The sequence below is a fragment of the Cupressus sempervirens genome, chromosome 3 (assembly GCF_028749045.1).
Source record: "Cupressus sempervirens isolate cs-2001-9-10 chromosome 3, ASM2874904v1, whole genome shotgun sequence".
NCBI lineage: Eukaryota > Viridiplantae > Streptophyta > Pinopsida > Cupressales > Cupressaceae > Cupressus > Cupressus sempervirens.
This window is the reverse complement of record NC_143120.1, coordinates 581,544,946-581,561,984: the sequence shown is the minus strand read 5'-3', so window position 1 is coordinate 581,561,984 and position 17,039 is coordinate 581,544,946.

The window sequence follows — 17,039 nt, the reverse complement described above, 5'->3', positions numbered from 1 at the left end:
AACATCTCCTAAAACTAAAGAAAATTCACTTGGTAAGATAATGTATGGGATATGTAAGAATTTTCCTTAGGGAAAAATCACCGAAGATCAAGGAACTCAAGCACAAGCACAACAGTAGACCAAGAAGAGTATGATCAATATGATAATGCTCTCTATTATGTGAAAAGCATGTACATACACATTAGGAGAGCCTATATATAAAGGCCTCTAAGATACATCTAGAATGGTTCTTGAAAGAACTAGGAGATAAGCATGACAACTAAGCACACATCCTCTATTGTGCATGAATATGCATGCACCAATGAGAGGATAAGCATGATGAGGTGTCTCATGTGTAGAGATGTTGTAGACACCATGTGCTTAAATAAAGTGCTAACTTCTATGTTGTAGACACCATGTGCATAATTAGAGTGGTAACTCTTGTGCTGTCAACATGACAACTCACAAGAGTACACATACTCCTAAGTGACTAACTAATAAATAATTAAATAATGGATTGACTTAAGTAAACTTAAGTAAAGTGTAAATAGTAAATACTTATTTACACCAACACCCCCCCTAAGTAAAACTTAGGGGAATGCACTGGAGTTCACAAAATCTAGGATGAAATGCATAATGGGTCCCAACTACTAGGCCATGTTAGGTACCCATGTACATAATCCAATGCAATCTCTCATAAAGTGGAGAAAGAGGGAAAACCTCATGGGAAAAAGCCTCCCCCAAAAAGAGAGATGAAAAAATAAGATCCATGGATGGATGGAGTAATCAAGACCCCTCAATTATGACATACATCAAGTATATACAATAGAGAATGAGAAGGAAAAAACCCCATTAGAGAAAAAATTGCCCCTCATAAAAGAGAAGAATGGGACAAGGTAGTCCCCCCCCCCTTAAAGGTAGTGTGTTGATTAGTGAGAGCTGCTCCAATGTAGAAGTTGATCCATGACCATTGAACAATGTTCCTCCCCTTTGGAAGAAACAATGGCAAAGGTACAAATGAGATGCTTCCCCTATGTGTAGAAAGAATCTTGAAGATGTATGATGTCTTCAAAACCTGCTCGACTATCCCTATGTTGATATTGATGGTCACTCCTTCCAATACTACTAAGAAGAAATGCAAATCTAGCAAGGATGTATGTAGAACATGTTCCAAGGAACAAAGTGTCTCCTCCAATGATAAAGAGACCTCTTGCAATTGCTATACATAAGGATCCACAATCATATCAACTTGTAAAGATTGATCATGTAGAGAATGGAAAGGAGGGTTAGAGTGAGCCCTTGTGACAACTGAAGAAGTGTCTACTTTATCAAAGAGAAGATACATATCATCAATGATGTCTCCCAAATCTAGTATGTGTGACTCCATGAAAAAACATGAAATGTTAGTCAAGAAGTCATCCATTGATGTTGGAGATGGAAGACTAGGTGTACCCTACTATGTTGGACCTATCATTGTGGCAATGGATGAAGTATTCACCTCAACAAAGAGAAGATGAATTTCATCGAGGATGTCTCCCACATCTTCAATATGAGACTCCACGAATAGACTTGAAATGTCTAGAAGGAAGTCATCCTATGAAGCTGAAGTAGGAAGACATAATGTTTCTTGTTGCATTAAATCAAAAGCATCTAAGGATGGAACTAAATTAGTAGAATCAACAGGAGTATCAGGAGGTGGGATCTCATCTAAAGTTGGAGAAACCAATACTGAAGTTGCTGGCTAAAGATATAATGTCTTCTGAAAAGGGAGGAATGTTTGGATCTCCATATGCTTCCCAAAGAGCCATCCAAACATCATGAGGAAAACTTGCCATAAGAAGAAGAGCAAACGATTCCTTACTCATACTGCTATACATAAAGTGAAGAAGAAAAGGAAGATATTTGAACGAAGGTGGTATCTTCAAGTATAGAGAAGGAAACACTTTCTAATGTTCTCTTAGATGATCAAGCATCAAAGCAACCCATTTTTTATAGTTTCTCAGTGTCAACTTCTGTCTTAAACCAGACTGACATATGTGGCAAGACTCCATGAGATCAATAAATGTATGCACCCCCCAAAATGAAGAAATAAGCATTTAACCCCTCCCCCCCCCCCCCCAATGTATGATTTGGGCACCCTATAACCACTTGCCAATTTAGGGCCTATTTCTGCAAGTAGTATTTTTTTCCATAGAATCCTATATCTAATTGCAGATCTAGAAAGTAGACAAAAAAAATGCACTTTCAAAAAAAATGGAACCTGATTATGTGTCCAAATGAGCCCGTACTAAGCATTTGAAGTGAAAAAAATCAAGATTTTTGAGTTGCAAAAAAATTCAGAAAATAAAGATCTCAAACCACTTGCACCAATGTGTAGATCACAAAATTCTACCCTAAAACAAAAAAAAAATTGCTCAAAAAAATGAGCCTGTATGAGGGAGATATCATTGTTTGAAAGTCACCTATGTTGTTATTTTTCCTAAATCGTTGTCGTCCACCTCCAAAAATCAAATGACTCTAGATTTCACTAAGGATGTCTAATTTTGGTGAGACAAAAGTTGATTTGGGGGTTTTTTGACCTTTTGAATGTGATGCAAATATCTAACTTACACTAGCAAGCTTCAATCTTCACCTGCAAAAATCTCTCCTATTGGCCTAATGGCCAAAAACAATTTGAAAAATAATGCAGATCAAAAAAAAAAAGTTGTAGAGATGCAGATGAAAAAAAAATGTAGACCTAAAAATTAAATGTATGGATCTAAAATGATCATACCAATTTTGTAAATCAGGCCTTTAGGTTGTCAGTTTGCAAAAAAAATTGCGTCAATTTTGACTATTGCCCAACATAGGCACATTTATAGTCAAATTTTATTGAATTAACATTTTGGACGCAATGGCAAGGTTCACTTTGGCTCTAGATGCTCCCAATATCTGTGGATTCTCTAGATCTAGGTCAAGGTGCTAAATCAAGAATGGTCTTGAATGGCTATGTGAAGAGAAATTCCTCAAGCTCTAATACCATGTAAGAATTTGGTATAGCTTTGATACCATGTAAGAATTTTCCTTAGAGCAAAATCACCCAAGATCAAGGAACTCAAGCACAAGCACAATAGTAGACCAAGAAGAGTATGATCGATATGAGAATGCTCTCTATTATGTTAAAAGCATGTACATACACACTAGGAGAGCCTATATAAAAAGGCATCTAAGATGCATCTAGAATGGTTCTAGAAAGGACTAGGAGATAAGCATGACAACTAAGCACATGTCCTCCATTATACATGAATATACATGCATCACTGAGAGGATAAGCATGATGAGGTGTCTCACGTGTAGAGATGTTGTAGACACCATGTGCTCAAATAATGTGTTAACTCCTATGTTGTAGACACCATGTGCATAATTAGAGTGGTAACTTCTGTGTTGTCAACATGACAACTCACAAGAGTACACATAATCCTAGGTGACTAACTGATAAATACTTAAATAATGCATTGACCTAAGTAAACTTAAGTAAAGTGTAAATAGTAAATACTTATTTACACCAACAAGATAGTTAAAGAGAATTGATTTGAAGATAATGTATGGGATAAATAAAACACACACTTCATATCAGAGAATAAATTACTTGCATACTTTCATATTTTACAAGGAGCTTGTCACCAAAAAGATGTTTCTCAATGGAGGCAAAAATTATGGGGTACATCATTATGGCAGAGGTGTTTCTGGCTATTTCTAATGTAAATTTAAGATTACTAATCTTGGTATAGTAATTTTTTATTACATATGGGAAGATTGAATAGCCCCAAACTCACTAAGATCTAGCCTACATTATCTATCTCAAAAATTAATAAATGATTTATGGTTCTCCTTCAATCATTTGAGCATAGTATATATATGATAGGCTTATTAAACCATCTATACAATTGAGAATAGATAAAATGTATACAACCTCATTTCCTCCTTGCAAACAACTCTGATGAAATAGGAACAAGATTGAGAAAGCAATCACTTACTGTTTAGACAGAAGCCACATTTTGTAGCAGATCTTCAAACCCAAAACTAAAATGCAATCTAATGATATCCAAACTTCAAATAATGATATAAAAGATAATAAAACCAAGATAAAAACAAAACAAAACAAGATTGTTATTATGAATGTGGCTTGAAACTTGCTCAACACTTAAATGCCTGTAGGAGCTCCTAAAATGAAAAATCATATGATATCTAGCATAATAATCAAACTAGATAAGAGGCACAAATCCACAGGTATGAGATGGTAAATCTGCAGGGTTTTGATTTTTTTCCTCAAGCTCTCTTTCTTTTCATTTCACTATTGCCAAGGTTTCGCTTTGGTTTGAAATGAGGGTTTTATGCATTCACTTGCTTTCTACCATTCACTTGAGGGTTTGGCATTCACTTGCTTTCTACCTCCTGCAACTTATAACCTCCTTTTGTATTCACTTTCTTTCTACCATTACTAAAAACAATAATGAGCTCAATTTTGATTTCTTTGTGATTAGATCACTTGCATTCAAAATTATGCTTCCTTTTGCATTCACTTGCATTCAAAATGGCACGGGGTCAATGACTTGCCATAGACATTGGTGATGCACTTGTAGCTTGATCCCTCCTCCTACACCTGTGAGTGAATAGATGTAATGAAAATCCCTCCTCCTGTGCTTTCTCTCTTTTTTTTGTTTATAATCCTTGTTGGTCAAAATTTTGACCAAACAAACTCATGTTGTTTAAATTTTCGACCAACTCGGGAGCTTAAAAAAAAAAAAGTTAAAATCAAATGGAAAATGGCATAAGTTCAAAAATTAACACCAAATCTACTAATGATACAAGTTGGAAAGATGATAAGATTGAGAAAAAAAGTACCAAAGAGACTCTAGATCCATTAAGGAGGAATAACAATATGATTAAAAAAGACTCATATTATAATCCTTAAAGATTACTACATGCTCTAGAAAATTGTGTCATAGCCCAAAGTTTGTTAGAAGAAGATGATCTTAGATGATAATCAAAAATCCATAGTAAATGTGATGGAGACACGACCCAAGCACAGAATGGACACAAGAGGAAAGGGAAAATTTTATTAACTGTAAAAATATGCTAGTACACTTAGTGCAGAGAAACAGACTCCAAAACAGTCCCTATGGGCTTACAATAGCATAAAACTGGAGATAATTTCTTCTCCCAGTACCTTCTCTCAAACTCCACTCCGAACTGCCTTTTACAATGCCAGAAATGTTCTTAAATAGACCCCAGAGGGTTAAGGATTAGGAATAGATTCTAGAAAGTGCTAGTAGGCATCCACCGACCAAATAGAAGGCTCTAGAAGTTGCATTAGAAGTCAACGCAAAATTAGAAGAATCCAAAAACGGTAACCAAACTTTTGGGAGGCATAACTTTTGAACCGTAGCTCCGATTAATGAACCGCTTACATTTCCAAAAAACTCTCGAAGCGCTCTATAGCCCTTTTGACTAGATTCACTCATCCCCCATTTTTTGGCCCTTTTAGAGGTCATTTAATGCCCCTAACTTGACTTTGAAGCATTCTTAGGATGTCTCTAGAAATTGAAAAACTGCGATAACGTTCAAACCGTGGGGCCTTTTGACCTGATTCTTTTTCTGGAATGCTCTAAATTACAATTACATTCATTTGGGCAATTTACACCTTGTTCACCAAAATGATGGCTCAATTACATAATCCTTTTTTTTTGGCATTTACACATATCCCAACGTGTTCAAATACTCTATCCTAGAACACTGATAGTGGAACTGTGAGAGCTGGAACCTTTATTTGACCCGAATGGGTATCCAGAAATGAAAACACATGAAACAAAAACTAAGTCTAAGTACATTTTTTTGGTTGACACAGGATTGCCCTTATACCTCTGGATGCTCCTGCATCAAAATGCAATCTCAACTAATTCATTTTGGGGAAATAATGAGTATAGTTCTTCTAAAGATGCGAAAATAACAAAAATTAACTCAAAAAGAGTAAACCAAAAATGTAATGCACACCAAGTATTTTAAGATGATGAGGATGCTCAAACATTGAGAAAATTGATAAATGAAATAAAAAGAACTTATACAATTACCAATATAGTGCAAATAAGAAGTACTTACCAACTGAGGAACATAATACTAAATGCTAACCAAAGAAATCCTACTAAATTTTTCACTAAAGTACTAGAAAACAAAATGATAACAAAATGAACACCTTCAAGAAGAACAAGGAAAATGGTTCAAAACATAACCAATAAGTAAATCACAATGAAGCCCATAATTCGACAAAGCCAATGGAGAAATAAATGATCTATAAATCTATTCTAAATAGTAATTATTTTATGCCTAATGCATTATCCTAGGTTAAAATGATTGTTCCTTGATGAAAATTCCTAAGTATAGAAATAAACTTTGAAAATATTATCTAATGCTAGTGAAATTCCTAAAGAAGAATCAAGTAAGAAAGAAGTGATAGAATATCTACTAGTAATATACTTGGGCACTTCTATTACAAGGAACCCAACTCGAGTAGATCATTTTTATCTTCCATTTTTTATTATAAACAAGTTGGTTAAGAATTCTATGATAGATTCAAGAGTAACAATGAATATTATGCATTTTGAGGTCATGAAGGAACCTAGGATGAAGTTGGATACCACATTTGAAAAATTTTATGTTATGCATGATAGATCAATGCCATGGTTGGAATCATGAAGAATATAGAATTTAAGCTTCCAACATGTTTGCATGCATCATATGAAACTGATATTACAGTGGTGGAAGTACCCACAAATTATGGAATGCTTTTATCTAGGCAATGGTCATACCCAATGGGGGCTTATCATATGCAATCATCCTAGTAAATGGTAGAGAAGTGAGAATTGATAGAGAACCAAGATCAACATATATAATTAATTATTTAGATCCAAATCATGTAAATTATTTATTCCATAAAAACATGGACAAATTGAACAGGTAAGTATTATTAAACCTTCTATGCAAAATACTAAGCAAATTGAAATGCACATGTTGAAGAAAATAAAGAAAGGATATGGCATATGTATTTTGATTGTGTGTGTAGTAAAGAAGGTAATGGTGTTGGGGTCATTTTTATTTCCTCTAAAGGTAAATATTTTAAGTATTTATTCCTTTTGACTTTTATGTCTATAGATAATATAGTTGAATATGAATTAATTTTGTTAGGCCTTAGAACTACAAATAAACATGGGACAAAGTTACTATCTATCTATGGTTATTCATGATTAATTGCATCTCAGGTTAAAAATAGGTTTCTTAATAAGACTTCAAAGATAAAAGTTGCAAGAATGAAGTTTGGAATTATATTGAGGTTTTTGATGCATTTGCAATAAATTGGGTTAATAGATCAAATAATGTTTTGGCAGATTTTGTGGAAACTTGGATATCATACACAATGACATCTCTTTTGATGAAATCACTAAAGTGAAGACTAAAAGGCCATTAGTAACTAATAATGTTCATAATTAGTAAGTTTTTGAATATTACCTAGAGGTGATAAAGTTTATAGATAATATAGTTGAATATGAATTAATTTTGTTAGGCCTTAGAACTACAAATAAACATGGGACAAAGTTACTATCTATCTATGGTGATTCATAATTAATTGCATCTCAGGTTTAAAATTGGTTTCTTAATAAGAATTCAAAGATAAAAGGTGCAAGAATGAAGTTTGGAATTATATTGAGGTTTTTGATGCATTTGCAATAAATTGGGTTGATAGATCAAATAATATTTTGGTAGATTTTGTGGAAACTTGGATATCATACACAATGACATCTCTTTTGATGAAATCACTAAAGTGAAGATTAAAAGGCTATTAGTAACTAATTGTGTTCATAATTAGTAAGTTTTTGAATATTACCTAGAGGTGATAAAGTTTATCACTTGTGAGGATCAATAGATTGATTTGAATACATATGTAGAAAATGAATAAGGTAAGGACATTTGATAGTAACTTTGTCCCATGTTTATTTGTAGTTCTAAGCCCTAACAAAATTAGTTCATATTCAACTATATTATCTATAAACATAAAAGTCAAAAGGAATAAATATATAAAAGATTTACCTTCGGAGGAAATAAAAATGACCTGGGCAACACCATTACCTTTTTTACTACACACACGATCAAAATACGTATGCCATATCCTTTCTTTATTTTCCTCAACATGTGCATTTCAATTTGCTTAGTATTTTGCACACTGCAAAATACTAAGCAAATTGAAATGCACATGTTGAGGAAAATAAAGAAAGGATATGGCATACGTATTTTGATCGTGTGTGTAGTAAAGTGTAAGGTCCCATCTAGGTAAGGACTAGAAGGATCGTTAATTTGTCTACAATATAATTTGATTAGAAGTAAATATTAATTTTTTCACTAGAGAACATTATATGGCTTATGCAATAACATGATTAGGGAGGATCATTATGTGACTTGCTATGATTAGTATTGTTTAAATAAGATTGACTTATCAATTGTAACCATCTGAATATTAGGTCCAAATGTATATGTGATACTTTGTATAGTAGAATCTTTCTAATTTAATTAATGTGCAAAGTTAGACTCAACTTATGATCAACTATGGATTTTGTTCATACAATTGACAATGATTACAAATAGAAATGGTTGGACCTCTTTACAAATGATACGATAGTTTAGATAGTTTATGAGACTGGTAGCATTAGAACTAATTCACACTATGATAGATTGTATAATTTATGTTAACATATTGATTAACTAATGTGAGTTACCTTATGGATAAATACCTTATATTATTCATTTTTATCTCATTATGATAATTAGATAGTTTTAATAATTGAAATTATGGCCAATTGAATTGAATAGATATTGTGTTGTGGTGAATACATTCTACATAAGGTGACTGTGAAAATGGAAATCAAGTTTGGTTTATGAGGTTATTGTTTTGAAGTAAATTATGTATCAGTTAATTCAAATAAAGAAGTATAGAAATGAATAGAATATAGATAACACAATGAATACCAGTGATACTCGTTATGTTATTGTAAGAGATGTTATGATTGGAATCCTGTAATTAGTGAGAGTAAGTACTTATGCTTGATGAATTTGATTAATGTATGTGTAACGTGTAAGGTGTTTTGATACATATGCTGTGAATTATTAATGTGGTTATTATTCTTGAAAAGTTTGTAATTAGAGAGTTAAAGTAGAAAGAATGATACTTATTTGTAAATGAATTTAATATGCAAATGATTCTGAAGAAATGATGTTGGAATATGATATTGATCTAATGGGTCGATCTATGGTTAATTCAGGGATATGTATTAATGTTTAAAGTCTTATATTTATATGTTTGAGTTAATGATGTTAAATTTGAATTTGTGCAGCGAATGATATGAAAGCCTAATCAGATGATTATGAAGACCTTCAAGAAAACTATGCCAACTCTTGTACAACAATCAAAGTCGACCTCTATGCAAACTTTATGTAAAATCGAATATGAACTAAAGTTGGACTTTAGAGGGCTTAAAATGGATCCTAGAGTGCATTTTGGGTTAAAATAAGCCAACCCACTTATACTACCTAAGATTGGATGTTAGTTGAGGTTCAAATCATGGTTAAAACTTACATTATGATATCTCAAAAGTGCCCCACTTCAAAGGTGACGAAAATGAGTAGTGGGAAACAATGGGTTATGACACATTGATAAGAGAGCCATGTGCCTTCATTAAAGGGGATGAAGACTTTGGAGAAGGGGGGATTCACCATGGTTGGAGATGAAAGGGGGAAGTTATATGCAGAATAGGGAAGGAGGAGTATGGAGAAGGGGAGAGATGATGGTAGAACCAGTATGAGGAGAAGAAGATCAAGAGGGAACTTGAGAGAGAGATGAGTCTTTCTATCCCTTTTCTTTGTAGTATTTCTCTTTGATTCAAATTCATGTAAGTCTAAAATGTGTAACAAGTGTAGTTTAAAATATTGTTCTTGTATTAGGAACTCACTCATATGATAACATCTATGATCCTTAGATGCAATGAGTTCTTGCTCGGGGGTATGGCTAGGGCACAAGAGGCCTCATGATGCCATTAATTGGTAGGGTGGAAAACGAGCATTGTTTGAGTATTTGTAATTTTCTTTATTGTGTCTTGCAAAGAAATGTAAAGGAAACTTATAAAAGCTAAGTCTTGTTATTTGATTCAAGCTTGTGTATATGACTCTATGCAAAAGAGAAGTTTGTGATCTAACATTTGTGATGTATGAAAGGTTTCCTACTTGAATACAAGAAAACAAAAAAAAAAAAAAAAGTTATGTGTCTTATTAAGATTTATATTTGAAAGACTTTAAAATGGAAATCTAAATCTGATGTTTTTTTTTGAGTTGAAATAAATTAGTTAATCAAAGTTTTGTTTCCTTATAGTGTAAATCTAAAAATTTGTAGTAGAAAAATAGTTATCTAAATCATGCCTTCCTTTAAGAGAATTTATGTTTTATTTTGGGTAAGAAATTATGGGCATGACATAAAGAAGGTAAAAATAAAGAAAAGATATGGCATATGTATTTTGATCGTGTGTGTAGTAAAGAAGGTAATGGTGTTGGGGTCATTTTTATTTCCTCCGAAGGTAAATCTTTTAAGTATTTAGTCCTTTTGACTTTTATGTTTATAGATAATATAGTTGAATATGAATTAATTTTGTTAGGCCTTAGAACTACAAATAAACATGGGACAAAGTTACTATCTATCTATGGTGATTCATAATTAATTGCATCTCAGGTTAAAAATAGGTTTCTTAATAAGAATTCAAAGATAAAAGGTGCAAGAATGAAGTTTGGAATTATATTGAGGTTTTTGATGCATTTGCAATAAATTGGGTTGATAGATCAAATAATATTTTGGTAGATTTTGTGGAAACTTGGATATCATACACAATGGCATCTCTTTTGATGAAATCACTAAAGTGAAGATTAAAAGGCCATTAGTAACTAATAATGTTCATAATTAGTAAGTTTTTGAATATTACCTAGAGGTGATAAAGTTTATCACTTGTGAGGATCAATAGATTGATTTGAATGCATATTTAGAAAATGAATAAGGTAAGGACATTTTTTTTGGAATGTAAATTGTGCAACTAAAGACAAACAAAATTCCAAAGGGGTTATTTGCATTAGAAAGGTTTTTTTAACAATAGTGGGTTACACTTTTTTGGAGGAAGAAATTCCTCCAAAATCGCGAAAGTCATATTTTTTGCCGAAAAACTTTCGATAGAATTTTTTTCATCTAGTTTCGATAAAAACTATAAAATTTTCTATCGAAACTACTTTTGATGGTAGTTTCGATCGAAACTAACTACGCAAATTTTTTTTATCCTAAATAGTTTCGATAGAAACTATAGAAACTATTTAGTTTCTATCGAAACTATTTTTTAATGAAAACTCGGCCTTATTAGTTTCAATAGAAACTAACTAAAAATAGCTTCTATCGAAAGTATTAAAAAAGTTTCGATAGAAAGTTAGTTTGTATCGAAACTAGTAAAGTAGATGGCTTTTACAAAGCCTATAACATTCTTAGTTGTTTTCATGGCTTCCAGGCTCAATTTCTAGGTTCAGATGGAGCACTAAAGACATGTCATTTTCCATGACTCAAGTACTTAGAATGAGCTTTCTAATGAATATGGATTTGATAAATTTTGAATTTTTTTAGTATACATTTTTTTACGTTAATTGAACAGAGGTTCATTATAAAAAATAAACCTATATATTGAACACTCATGGAAAAATAGTAAATAAGAGAATAAAAATTCTGAAAAATAACTACGGTCTCTGTATTTGAGTCCTCTTTCAATCAAAAAAGAAAAAATTTAAATTGGATAAATATATAATAAGTTACATGTGTCAAAAGCCATGTATGTCCAAATTAGTGTTAGGTCAACTTTAAACTCTGATAAAATATGAAATACTAATGATAAAGACATCAAATCACCTTTTCGGTTTTGGTATGGATGTTAAAAAACTAAATTCGAAAGAATTATATTGATATCTATTGTAGAAAAAAAGTTATGTGTGTCAAAAACAATGTTGCTTTTTAAAAATTAGGTTTTTGATAACATAGCAATTTTCTTGGGAGAAAAATTAATTCAATCAAATCAATTCAAAAAATATATTTAAAAATATATTTAGAATCTACATAGAAAATCCTAAAGGACTCTAGTTTACTTCATCTTCAAATTCCTTACCGTTAAATGGCAATTCGCATCTGAATGTGAAAGTTTTCTTGAAAATTCATCGTTCAAGGTCAGTTTAGGAAAAAAAGTGTAACCCATTATTGTGGGTCCACCCAAGAATTGAAATCATGTCCTATAAGTAATGATGATGTGGAAAAGGTGAATCTTGGAAATGAGCATACCCCTAAGGAAGTATTTATTGGAAATAATATTACCCCTAAGATTAGATTAGATTTAATAAAATTGTGAGGAATTATTGACGTGTGTTTACTTGGTCATATTGTGACCTTAAGGCCTATAAAGAAGAATGTTTTAGGATGAAATTCCTTTAAAACCATATGCAAAAACATTTAGGAAAAGACAACAACAAATAGACCCAACATTGGCTGCAAAGATAATTTAAGAAGAACTAATGAAGATGAGAGATGTAGGAATAATAAAAAAAATTAGACATTCAGCATAGGCGTTTGATTTGGTGCCTATCAAAAAGTAAAATGGTGATGTAAGATCATGCATAGAATTCAAATAATTAAATGTGTCATCACTAAAAGATAAGTATGATTTTCCTAACATGGAAGTGTTGTTGCAGAAAGTAATAGGAAATAAGTTTCTCTTTATGATAGATGGATATTTTAGGATATAAATAGGTGAAAGTCAAAGAATTAGAACAAGATAAGGCAACTTTCACAACACCTTGGGGAAAATATGTGTATGATAGAATGCTTTGTGGACTAAAAGATACTAGAGAAACATTTTAAAGAGCCATGGATGTGGCCTTTGAAGGTTTTACTGATTTCATTTTAGTTATTTATCAAGATGATCTAATTGCATAGTCAAAGAAAGTAGAAGACCATTGTAATCACTTGGGAAAAAATTCTTGAGAGCATTCGAATATGATATATCTCTTAACCCCAAAAAAAATCATTTTAGAGTTATATAAGGTAAATTATTAAGGCATATTGTATCAATAGAATAGTGTAAGGATAGATTGTGAAAGGATTTTTTCCATAGACAGAACTCAAGTGCCTAAAATAGTAAAGGTTGCTCAATCTTTCTTTGTGCATATTTATATTTTGAGAAGATTTGTATCTATTTTTTTAGAAATTATGAAACCAATTGCAAAATTACTAAAAAGGTGGGTTAAATAGATAAATGAAGCCTTAAAAGAATTTGAAATATAAAAAGGGAAATAAAGGAATCCCATGTTGTCAAGTCTCTCGATTTTCACAAACCATTTAGATATTCAAATTTTCTTCTTATCACACCATAACCATTGTTATGTTACAAAATAATGACGAGGGTAATGAGTGTGTGTAAAAAAAGTGTCACACTTCTATAAATCATTATTCTTGAGAATACCCATGAAAGAGGACATCTCAAGAGGTGACTTATAGCTCTCTATCTATGACGTGCAAAGGTTGTGAGATGGTGGCTCTCAAGTGAACCAAACTATGAAACCCTTGCAAGGTGCACCATAGAACAAAAGATTCAAAGAGTAGAGGCAAGAATTTTAATATCCAAGAATCTAGAATAAAATACAATACAAATGCAAGCTATTCTAAATTAAATGCCAGCTAACAAAGAGAACTAATCTAAATCATAAAGGAAACCAAGCTAAAAAGTATGCCATAATGTAAGTAGAATGAGAACCAAGCGAAAATGCAAGAATGCTCCAAGCCTCCAAAATCACCAAGAAAACCTACAGCATAACAATAGCATGAGAGACTAAGATTTTTGAATGAGGAGAGAGCCCTCCTTTTTAAAGAAAAATGGATGGTAGAGATTAAGAGGCAAACAAGGCATAATCAAGGGAGGAGAATGCATCTTGAGTGATCCATTTGCAAACACATTGACTATGGATGAGTTGATGGGAACTCTTCAAACACATGAGCACCAGATCAACAAATTAGCAACAACTTCCCAAGAGCAGTCATTCAAGGCTCAAGATAATTTAAGAGGTAGGGGGAGAGGAATAAATGACTCCAGTAGAGGCTCAAGAAGTAGAGGTCATGGAAGGAATGGTCAAAGGAATGCTAGTGTAGAAAGCTCAGGACAAGTAAGCAACCAAGAGGGATCAAGCACCTCTCAAGATAGCTCTAGAGGAGGTAAGAAGAATTAAAACTCCAATAAGAGCAATGTAGAATACTACTACTATCATAAGTTTGGGCATTATGAAAGTGAATGCTAGAAGAAGTAGGGTGATCAGTCAAGACAAAATGCAAATGTGGCTGATGTCAACATGGGAAATGCAAACAAATCTGTAGCCTTCATAATGTGCAACATTGGTGAAGAAGGTAGTCCTGAGGTATGGTACTTAGACACCGGTTGTAGCTACCACATGAGTGGAAATGAAATTCTATTTTCATTCATTGATATATGTTTTAAGTTTGAAATTAAGATGAGAAATAATGGAACCATTCCCATAGTAGGAAAAGGATCTATCATGGTCTGCAATAGGCAAGGTGAGAAGAAGGAGATACAAAATGCATATTTTTCCCCCAATATGAAGCACAATTTGATGAGTTTTGGATAACTCATTCAAAATGGTTAAAGGTGTTGATGGAAAATGGCAAGTGTTCCATTCATGAAAAGGATGGGAGTAAGAGAATACTTGCAGCAGTCCAAATGACAAAGAATCAGATGTTGCCTTGAGGATAGAGACATGCTTCTCTTCTCAAGTTAGTGCTACACCTCCCAAGCATGCATGTACAATAGTGCATCAGCAATCAGCTCCTAGGAACATGATAGAAGACCCCTCCAAGCTATGGTATCTCATGTATGGACATCTTGGCTTTGCTAGTTTAAATTTGTTGTCCAAGAAAAGAATGGTAGATGGTTTGCCAAGAATTGTAGATTCATATGACAAGTGTGATGCTTGCATTTTGGGTAAGCAACATAGGCTTCCCTTTAATTGTAGTAATTCTAGAAGGGCAAGGGCACCATTAGAATTAGTGCATTCTAATTTAGTAGGCCCTATGAAAACTACTTCTATTGGGGGAAGTACTTATTTTATGACATTTATAGATGATTTCAATTGTAGGACATGGGTGTATTTCTTGAAGAGAAAATCTGAAGCATTTAATAAATTTGTGGAATTTAAAGCCTTGGCTGAAAAACACTATGGACACTATGTAAGATTCCTTAGGTCAAATAGATGAGAGGATTATACCTCTAATTTATTTGTAAATTTTTGCAGGAACAATGACATTGAGAAGGAGCTTACAACCAGTTATACTCTATAGAAAATGGAGTGGCTAAGAGGAAGAATATGACCATTGTTGAGATGGAAAGAAGCATGATGAAAGTAAAAGGACTCCCAACTTAATATTGGGAAGAGGTTGTAGAAAAAATGGTATATTTGATAAATAGGTGTCCTACAAAGTCAATTTGTGAGAAGATTCCTCTTGAGGCATAGTCAAGGAATAGATGGATAGTTTAGCACTTAAGAGTGTTTAGATGTGTAGCATATGCACATATATGAAAGGAGCAAAGGAAAAAGCTAGATGAAAAAGGTGTAAAGTGTATCTTTACTAGTTACAAATCAGAATCAAAGTCTTATAGGTTGTATGATCCAATCACCAAGAAGATCATCATTTCAAGAGATGTGGAGTTTCTTGAAAATTAGTCATGGGATGGATTGGTAGATTAATCTTCAAGCACTTCAAGTAAAGTGTTGACCATTGAAGAAGAAGAAGACATTGGTGATCAGCAAGATGATGGAGCAGCAAACTTAGAAAATTGCAAACAAAAGCAACCTCTAACATGTTGAGTGACAAATCCTAAAAGTTCAAGACAACCATGAGCTAGCATGCAAAATAGTAGCAAAAAAAGTACTCAAAATTCAAATTCCACTATCACCTCCCTATTGCTAAGAAAGACTAAGAGTCTAAGGGAGATATATCAAGAAGAAAGGTATGATGAAGAGTTTGATGAGAGTGTCAATTTTACATTATTTTCTCAAAGTAATCCAATCTACTTTAAAGAAGCTATGAAGGAGGAGAAATGGTGTAATGCCATGGATGAGGAAATAGATGCTATTAAAAGAAATGAGACATGGGAGTTAAATACATTTCCTCCCAAGAAATAAGTAATTGGAGTGAAACCAAGTGCAATGCTAAAGGAAAAATAGATAGGCGTAAGGGACATTTAGTGGTCAAGGGGTACAAGCAGCAGTATGGTAGATATTATGATGAGACATATGCCCCAGTTGCAAGAATGGAAGCCATGTGTGTTGTCATAGCAATTGCAGCCCAACACAAATGGAAGGTATATCAAATGGATGTGAAGTCTACCTTCTTGAATGGTGTATTCAAAGAAGAGGTTTATGTAGAGCAGTCACCTAGTTATGAAGTTGCAGGTGAAGGACATGAGGTGTATAGGTTGAAGAGAGCTCTATATGGCCTCAAGAAAGCTCCATGGGCATGGTACAGAATGATTGACTCATACCTTATGAGTAATGACTTTAGCAAAATCGATGGTGAGCCCACACTCTACATCAAGGTAGAAAATGGCAAGGTATTGATTGTTTTCTTGTATGTAGATGACTTAATCTTCATTGGAAATGATAATTTTCTAATTTGTGAGTTCAAAGAGGCCATGAAGAATGAATTTTAAATGACAGGTATAGGTCTCTTGAATTATTTTCTAAGCATAGAAGTAAAATAAATACATGATGGCATCTTCATCTCTCAAGAAAAGTATGCAAATCAAATTTTGGAGACATTCAAAATGAAAATTAGTAAGACAGCCCCAACACCAACATTAGTAGGTTTGAATTTGAGCAAGGAAGATTGCAACAAAAGTGTGAAT